Here is a 10,013-nt window from a genome sequence, read left to right on the forward strand (position 1 = left end):
AACTTATGAAAAAACACAAGAAGAAGTACAAGATAGTGAAGGCAATATGATTTTTGATAAAGATGAAAGTCTTTTTGTTGTGTTAACAACTCATATGACTTGAGAAACATGGGTGTTGGATTTGAAGCATCTTTCCATGCTAATCCATGTATGAGGTGCTCATAAAACATCTAGAAGGTTAGTTTGGAAGAGTATATTTAGGGGATAACAAAGCTTGTGAAGTAATTGGGAAAGGTAATGTCATGATGTAGTTGGAAGGTGGAAGAAAATGATTGTTAAAAGATGTTAAACATGTTCCCAAACAAAATATCTAGCTTATATTGTAATGCCTACCCCTAGTTGATTTTTCCTATTGGATTACCAGATTCTTTTAGGCCTATTCTATGATTATGTTTTATGATCATCGATACTTGGTTACATGATTTGATTAGATGTTTTTGAAGTAGTTGATAGTAGCCAGAAAAATGTGGGGCTAGCTCTAGAGTACAATAAGGCTGAGAATTCAGCCAGAGGTTGCCTCCCAGTTATTTAACCTATCAGTGACCGCAAGAAGTTCGGTCACAATTCTACGGAAGTTAGATCTGCAAAATTGTACTTCTCAGAATTGGGTACCCAATTTTTAAAAAATCGGGTACCCATTTCTAAAATTACGCTTCAGGCACTTGAGCCAAATTTTAAAAATCGGGTACTCGATATTCAAAACGGATCGGGTGCCCGAGCCGCTTAAGTATCGAGCACCTGCCTTTTTAAGAATCGGGTACCCAAGTTTTAAAAAATCGGGTACCCGATTGCTTAGAAATCAGGTACCCGATTTGTAAAAGTTTGTAGAAGCACTTTTTTGGCATTTTTGAGGTCATTTTCATGACCTAAAAAATGGGAGCCCGATTAGAGATGCATACGAGAGCCCGTTTTTCAGCCCTACCGACTACCCCCTTGCTACTAGTTTTTGATACACAGGTATTTTAATATGTTTTATACTATTTTACTTTTTTTTTTTTTCAATTTTCAATTTAATATGTATGTTAATTTATTGTTTTTTCACTTTTAATAAGTACATAAAATTGTAAATTTACATTGTTAATGAACTTAAATGTTTAAATTTTTCTATTTGTTAATTAAAATATAGTTTCGTAAATGTTTATTTAAAAAATTATTATTTTATATGTTTTGAAATGTATTTAATTTATGTATTTATTACAATGTTGAATGATTAGATTAGATATAAATTTATTGTTTAAACATGTAATTTTACAAATAAATATAACCTCGACCTAAAACCATATAACCTCGACCTTGTTTTAACTATAACCTCGACCTAAATTCATTGTTTGAACTATAATCTCAACCTAACCATATAAATAAAACCCTAAACATATATAAAATACTTAATCACATAACAACCTGCCAAGGGATCCAAACAAAAAACTTATAGTATTTAAAATGATTTTACTTAAATTGTATTGTACTTTGTTTCATGGATCGAAAATGGATGATGTAAACTATTTTATAAATGTATATTCTTTCAGCCTACCCTATGACATGTACAGTGGATGATTTTGCATTCTGAATTAATTTGCCAAGTGGAATTCAGAACAAATGTATATAAATTATTTAAATGGATTGAACTGAAGTAGTTAATATGAACTTCATGTGGATGTGTTATTTATTTTACTTTTAGTAGTTTATAATTATTTAAAAATGAAATGTAAATGTGCTCATTAAGGAATGCAATCTCTTATGTTTTTTATAAATGTAAATTATTGTATGTATGTTATTGCTTGCTTAGTAAAACTTTTGATTAGTTCTTTGGATCCCTTGGTTGGGCGTCATTTAGGATTAGTTCTATAATGTCGATTTGTATTGAATTTAACTCTAATCATAACCCTTACTATCATCTTAACCTTAATCTTAATTTGCTAAAACCTACACCAGGTAATATATAAATAATTAAATAACTTTCCTATCTTACCTTGAGTACTAATTTTATAAATGTCAAACCCTAAGATTGAAAGGTAACCCTGGCCCTTAACTAATTAATATTATACTTATAAACCAAATTGAATTAAACCATGATCATAAACCTAATTATATATCCCAACTTAAGAGTAGAAACCTTGAATTTAACCTTAAAAATCCTTTCCCCAACCATTAACCAAATTGAACCTTTACCCTAGAAGATTGAACCAAGTTAAACGTTGACCTTAAGACTAAACCAAATTACCCTAAACTAGAACTCAATAATATATTGAACACTTTAAAACAAAATTCAAACCTAACTTTTTTGAATTAATGTTGGTTTTTAATCTAAAAGCTCTAACTATAATTCTATATCTAAAACCAAATTTAGCACTTTAAAACTTAATTCAATTTATTAACTCTTGTCCTAATTGAAACCTAAGCATGTAAACCTAATCAAACAGTACAAACCAAATTGAACCCTAATCTTAAAACTAATTAAACATTGATATCAAGGTCTCAAAATGATACATCATAAAACAATTAGAAGAGACTTGAACGAATCAGGCATCTAATTAAGTAACCCTCCTTGACCATTAAGAGGTGGAGGTGTCCACATCAGTGCGAGTAGGAGCCTGGACTAGACCCTTGGATGGGTAGCCTAAATGTTTATTACCTTTGTAGAATGGAAGGCCACATAACAAAATATTGTCTTATTCTATAACAAGAAATACCCACCCCCTAGTGATATATATAGTAAGATCTTTTTCCTAATTTTACTATCAATTTTTTTGGTTAGAAGACGATGATAGTTCAAAATGATTTAGAAGATAGGGATAAAATGAGAACCATCATTCCTAGAATGAAGATGCATTATTCCAATTGATAAACCCATTTCTATCATAAATCAACTCCTCCATCCAAAAAATTAGTAATGAGAAATCCCTACGTCAAGTAATCAATGGAGGGCTCATAAAATTGATCAAGTGATCAACAGAGGGCTCATAAAATCCCGAGGTCAAGTAATCAATTGATCCCCAAGGGGAGATAAGAATCTCATTAAAAATTAGAGACAAGACACTCCTAAATGCGTATCATACAAAATAATTATTGCCAAGGTCTTAGCCTCTACACTAGAAGATATCCTACCCAAGATCATTAACCCTGCGCAAAAGTGTTTTGTTAAGGATATTTATGCATATTGGAGAGCTTGATAACCTATTGGAAGACTTTGGATTGAGAAAAATTTCTAGGATAGAGTGTAGGCATGCTCAAGTAATTGATTATGAAAATGTCTACAAAAGGGTGGAATGGAGTTTCACTATGATGATGTTGCAAGCCCTCCATCCAATATTAAATGTCAAATGGTGTCCTCTCTTATGATTGGTGTCAAGGTTTTAGTAAAGAAATTAATGAGGTTAGATCATAATTTTTAGGACTCTCTAGATCAATTATGAAAGGGTGTCCTCTTGCATCCTCTTTATTTTTTATTGTTGAACATTGATTCATTACATTATCTCCTTAGAGATAACTAGTTGTCTCTAAAAGTTAGAGGATCTACTCTCCAAATAATTAATAAGTATGTAATGTACATAGTTTGTTGATAATATATTTGTATTCTTTTTAAGCTAGAAGAGTGCAACACGAGTCATTTAATGATCAAATTGGACCTCTTTTCTTTGTATCGAGTAGTAAGATTTATGTCTCTACATCTATCTTATTGGGGCTAAATATTGAGTCCCCTACCTTGTGTAGTAAATATGGTATTGGATGGAGATTTCATAATTAAGTGGTTAGGTACCTAGGGATTCCATTTGTAGTAAACCCTAACATATAAATGAAATGTGTCTTTATATCAACAAGAAAATCTTTGGAAAACTCAACAATTGGAACTCTAATTATCTCACTTTGGTTGGTAGAATTCAAGTATGTTAAAAGATTCTCTCCTTGAATATTGGGTGTAAGTTTGTCTTCTTCCTACTCATTTTATTTAAATCAATTTGGTCTTCTATATAAATCTATTAGGACCATTTTGTGGATAGCCAAGGGATTACTCTGGCAATAAAATGGATAGCCAAAGCTTCATAAGGTAATGAATTATGGATTATGATTAGAATTAGGATTATTATATGGTTAGGGATAGGGTTCACATGTAAATTAGTTCATTACCTGACATGATCTACGCTTATAGTTTGCATTAAAAAGTGGATAATAGTTACGATTCAAACTACAATCATAAATATTTTTTAATCAAATCATAATTCTATCTCTAAGCTTTCATTAGATAATTGTAAGCTTAACTCTCGTCTTAGGACCATAATAAACATCCGAAACAGGTAAATATAATTTTAACTAAAACCATAATCCTAGGTAAGTTCCCTAACTTTAAAGGATCGCAATCATTATAATAATCTTAAGCTTAGCCATCATGAAAACTGTTAACATAACAAAATTGTAAACCATAACGTTGTCATAATCTTAACTTTGTTTCATCCTAAGACATGAACATGTATAATCCATAATGAGTTCATACTTAAAAATTTAGTATTTAATGTTTAATTTGACTTAGGTGTTTAACTTTATTTATTTAATTGATATGATTTTAATAAAGATATGCGCATTTATATAGATCTAGTTGATAAATTTTAGATTTAAATTTTATTAAATAGTAATTTTGTCATGTATTATATTGGGATGTATTTTTGATGTGTTTTATGTTTTATGTTATTTAAATATATATGCAGATTATATTTGATGGACCCACCGCCACCCCCTCCCCCTCCCATACCCCCACCTCCATCTCCACCTCCACCTCCACCTCCACCTCCACCCACACCTCCACCACCCACCACAGATGAGCTCTGCGAGACCATGAGGCGTAACCTCAACGACCTCATGAGTGATATAGAGGCTATCCGACGTGAGAGGCACCCCCCCCTCACCTACTACGTCTTGCAGATAGCATGCAAGGTGTGGTTGACTCTATTCATCATTTTGATTTAGACATCGATTCATTTAGATCATGGAGGGAAAGCATGCGTGCCTTCTACTCTGATGGCTTATCATACAGAGAGGTTTATAACCTACATGTAGGTAAAGGAAATTTTCAACATTATTTTGTAAACCCTAATATGGGTGAACCAATTAGTGATAAGAAGCCTCACATTTCCATTAGGTGGTGTACACATCCGCGCATAGCAGCACATTTTTGGGAGCGGTGGTGGATGGTATTTGACCATCCACCACACGCTAACCATGAGGTGCCCATGTACTTCCTTAGGAATTTATGGGCTAAGTTTGAGTTGGGTTTGAAACCCAACTATTTTGATATGAAAGCATTTCAAGGGTTTGGTAGAGGGATGCCTCAGGATAGGCCTAGGTTAAAGCTGAGTGACAAAACGAGAAAGCGCAGGCGAGCTGAGCCCCTTGTACCTCTTCCTGCGCCTGTTGTGCTTGCTCCTCACCATCATCATGCAATTTCATCTGCTTTTATCCATTTGAGTGCCCTTTCGGGCAATTTAGTACAGCAGTGGATGCGGGCGGTACATGCTCCTCCACTTGGACATGTTTGTACTAGCTGTGGAGGCATATGCATAGGCCCCCAGAGTGATCCTAGTGCAGCACACGATGGCCATTATGCTGAGGGTGTAGATTTTGATGATGATGTATACGCTGCCCGTGGTGATGGTAGTGACGAGATAGATGTGTCATCATTTGTTGACCTCATGTAGCAGGGAGAGCCTGGAGAGAGTCAAGAGCAGCAAGTAAAATTTTAATTTCAATATAAATATAAAGTGCACATAATTATTTACTTTCTACATACATGTGTAATTGTATTAACTATATTGATTTGTACTTTTCAAATAACAGAGGATGGATGACACTGTTCCTCCTAGGAGGCAGTGTAGTCTTTTTTCGAGACCTACAGATGTTGGCGTCCCTTATACGATATGCACTTTGAATTACACTGTAAAAATGTACATTTAAATTCAAATTTAATAACATGTGCTCATATGTTATTTTTATTTAATTTTGTAGGGATTGTTTGCACCTACACATACTGATGTTAGTACAAGTCCTACTCCAGTTACCACTGAGGCACAACCTAAAATACATGCGGTATGAACTTTTGACTAAAGACAAATAATTTGTATTATTTTTATGTATGTATATTATTATGAACTTATAATCTGAACAATTTTGACTCACATGTATATATATTTTATGTGTTTTGATTTTACGAACAGGAGCATGGATATCATACTCATCCATACAGGCCTCGGTATAGTCTATTTTCGACTCCATCTTATGATTATTGTGCTAGCACACCTGTAGACACATCTGTGAGATTGGCTATCACTCAGGTATGATATATACATGTTTAATTTATAGTGTATAAAAAATTTAGTGTACAAATTATGTACTTTGTAATTATTCATGTATATTTAATTTTGACTAAACGTTTATGTATCCATAATTTTAGGACTAGATCACCACGAGTGTTGCTGAGAGCACAAGACTTAGCTAGATAAAGGTACCTACATCGTCATTTGAGGTTAGTATTGTGATTTATGTACATAATGTATAGTTCATTATGCTCTAAAATCAAATTAAAAAAATGTATGTATTGTAAATTACAAGACCTCACCACTGCTGCATTTGGTAGTTTTGACAGTGCGCCTCCTCCCGTTACTGAGGGACACCCATCTCATGTTGTATAATTTATTTTATTATGTAGTGAATATTTAATTTATTTGAAAGCTAGATTTTGAGACCCATTTCAATTAAGCAAGTACATGATGAGACGTGCCTCATGTTACACAGGGTGACACATCTACCTCACAGGGTGTCCGACATGACGAGACAACTCATATAACACATGATGATCTATCTGAGTCCACGCAAAGAGGACATTCGATTAGATAGATTAGGTCTTGTTGGCACCTATAGATTGTGTTTTTATGATGTATGTACACTTTGTGTTAGGATAGTTAAAACTGTATGTTAGACCATGTATTTTTTCACTTCATAGATCATGTTATGATGTATGTTAGACCATGTACTATTTTTTTATGATTTCTTATCATGCTTGCATATGTAGTACATATATTACTATGTTTCACCATGTTTTAAGTATATTCAAACCATTTTTTTAATTTTGATATATTTTATTCATGAACATATGACACATTTTGTAAGTATATATGCAAGATGAACAATAATTTTAACCATCTATAGAGCATTATTGGATAAATATCACATCAAATTTATGCATTGAGATTCATACAAATAAAATTGACCTACTCGATTGAAAAATGTATTGATTTAATGTACCTAACAATGTATCATAAGTGATCTTAATGTGTTTTTTGGTAATGTAAGACTCATTATCACCTAATAAGACCTATTATGTGGTAGTAAACATATGAATACCTATCATAACCTATAACAGACAAAATGACTTATTAGGACTCCCATGTCCCCTTAAGACACACATGTATGGATAACATACCTAACAATGTACATCATAAGTGATCTTAATGTGTTGTTTGGTAATGAAAGATATAATCAATACAATGAATACAATGAGTAATGATCTAACATAGAATCAATACAATGAGTAATGATCTTTAAATTATCATGTGCAAGTGACTTGTTTTTAATATTACAATCAATAGTAATTTGAAACTTCACACAAACATTAATTTAAACATGCTTGAATGTAAAAGTGATGGAACAAAATAGGAGGTCATTACTTAAATTGACAATTAATTTATAATAATTTATCAAGTGCACATACCTTTAACTTTCAAATAGAAGTAAACTCTCATTTTTGAATTAGTTTGTACAACATATTTCACAATCTATGTAAGACAATGTCAATGATATATTTATAGTTCACTGAACTCATTTGAAACATAAAATTGGTTGACCACATCTCTTCAAATGAGGTCCTGTAAAATAAAAATGTAAAACAAAAGCACACATGTTAATAAACACATAAGTTAATATTCAAGGTATCTGAACTATGTAAATATATGTGTAATTTGTATGTACTTACTATGTGAAATTGCACAAGATGTTGATGTTCGATCCACTTTAACATTTAAATTTGCATAAATTGTAATTGAGACCTGAATGAGAGGTATATAAGTTCTCTAAATTGGTATTGACAACACAAACATACATGTAATTAAATTATATAAGTACATATATATAAAAATAATACAATAATGAAAAAACTTACATGTGTTTGATTTAAATGTAGTCATCCCACTGTACCATCTACATCCTCTCTCTTTTGCAATGCATCTATGATTGTCTCGTGCTCGTCCATTGAAATTGTCCCTAATACCTTATTGGCGGGTCTCCCTTTGTATCTTTCTAATTTGATATTTGTTGCCACAATCTTCTTTTCAGTTTGGTACTCTTCAAATGCTGGCAAACCATTTCTTCTTGTTAGGTATCTACATAGCCAGGTGCCAGCTACAACAACAGACCCGATTGGATACTCAAAACCATCATCATCTACTTGATGACATGACAATTTTTTCTTAGGTTCCACACATCTAGCTAGCCAATACGCAGTCTGTTCATCATTATCACTAGGTGCTATAACAACATAAACATGTCCTACAAGATAAGATAAAGTATAGAAACACTTTAATCACTCGTGTACATATGCAAATTATATAAATTGAAGCATGAGATCGCAAAAAAATCTAATTAAATTGTGCATACCAGGTTCTATGAGGTCTGAAATACGATCATAGTCTTCTGATGCAAAAGTAACATTCTGGCCTTCATTTACTATATCATCTTCAAAATGCATGTTAGTAGGTGCTAATGATCTTTGTTGCCAATCTTCAACCCATTCTGTATTCTCACATTCTTCCCATTCACCTGCAAGACAAAATTGACAAAAAAAAGCAAGCTCCCTAATCCATATAGTCCAAGTGTTAGAATCTGAACTCCTAAATGAATGCCATTTAGCTGAACCACTAATTGTATCACAATCATATCTTGAAGGGATATTATTTTCTTCAACTAGGTAGAAGAAATGTTTGATTGTAGAGTTTTGACTTGATCTCGTGTATAAATATTTGTTACACCATTCAAAAATCTCATGTGCATTTTTGAATTTAGCTTTTTCCTTAAATTTTAATTGCTCTCTACTAAGGGCTCTCTTCACACATGCACCAGCACCATCATGTTCTCCTTTACCATGTCCAGCCTCAAAAAAACTCCACACATGTTGGATGTTAGTTTTCTTATGTGTCCTACTCAACCAATAGAACATTCTAGCATTCTTGAATTTTCCTATACAATTATCTGACCATATCCAATGTTGTGTCATTTGAATTTGTCTCTCTTTTAAATTATCATAAAAGACCTTGAAACAATATTGGAAAAACTCAGATGAATGGAGTTTATTATCACTTAAATAAAAATGGTACTCTCTCAATATTTTTTGATCCTCCTCTGTACTATCAGGTGCATGCCTATAAACTATATGAACATAAATTATTACTTGCACTGAATTGTAATATTGTGGTTGTACCTCTTCTTGCGGTGCAAGCGTGTAGTTCTTTGCAAAGTCAACAACTAAAAGTATAGTACCAATTGAAAATGTATTCTTACATATGTGAAATTGTCCATCAAGCCATCTAGAATATTGAGAGTGTTTAACATATTTTGGTATGATCACACTCTTAAACTCATCTATAAATGCATGACAACTAACCTGTAACTAGATCACACCTTCTTCCAAACTTCCCATCCTTTAATGGATATTCAATAGTTTTGAATCTTTTTACCTCAACTAATTGTTGTCCAAAAATAGTCAAAGCATTTTCATTCAAACATTCATCTAACAAAGAAAAATTGCCACCCATATCACATGTACTAGAAAGACATGCATTGAAAAGAAAGTATTGATCATTAGGTGGCTTACAAAACAAACCTGATATGAAATATTTTATAGTTTGAGGCAGTATTTTTATACCACATTCTTGCAACATTTCTTTACTATGCATGGTACCATGTATAGATTGAAA

The sequence above is a fragment of the Cupressus sempervirens genome, chromosome 11 (assembly GCF_028749045.1).
Source record: "Cupressus sempervirens isolate cs-2001-9-10 chromosome 11, ASM2874904v1, whole genome shotgun sequence".
NCBI lineage: Eukaryota > Viridiplantae > Streptophyta > Pinopsida > Cupressales > Cupressaceae > Cupressus > Cupressus sempervirens.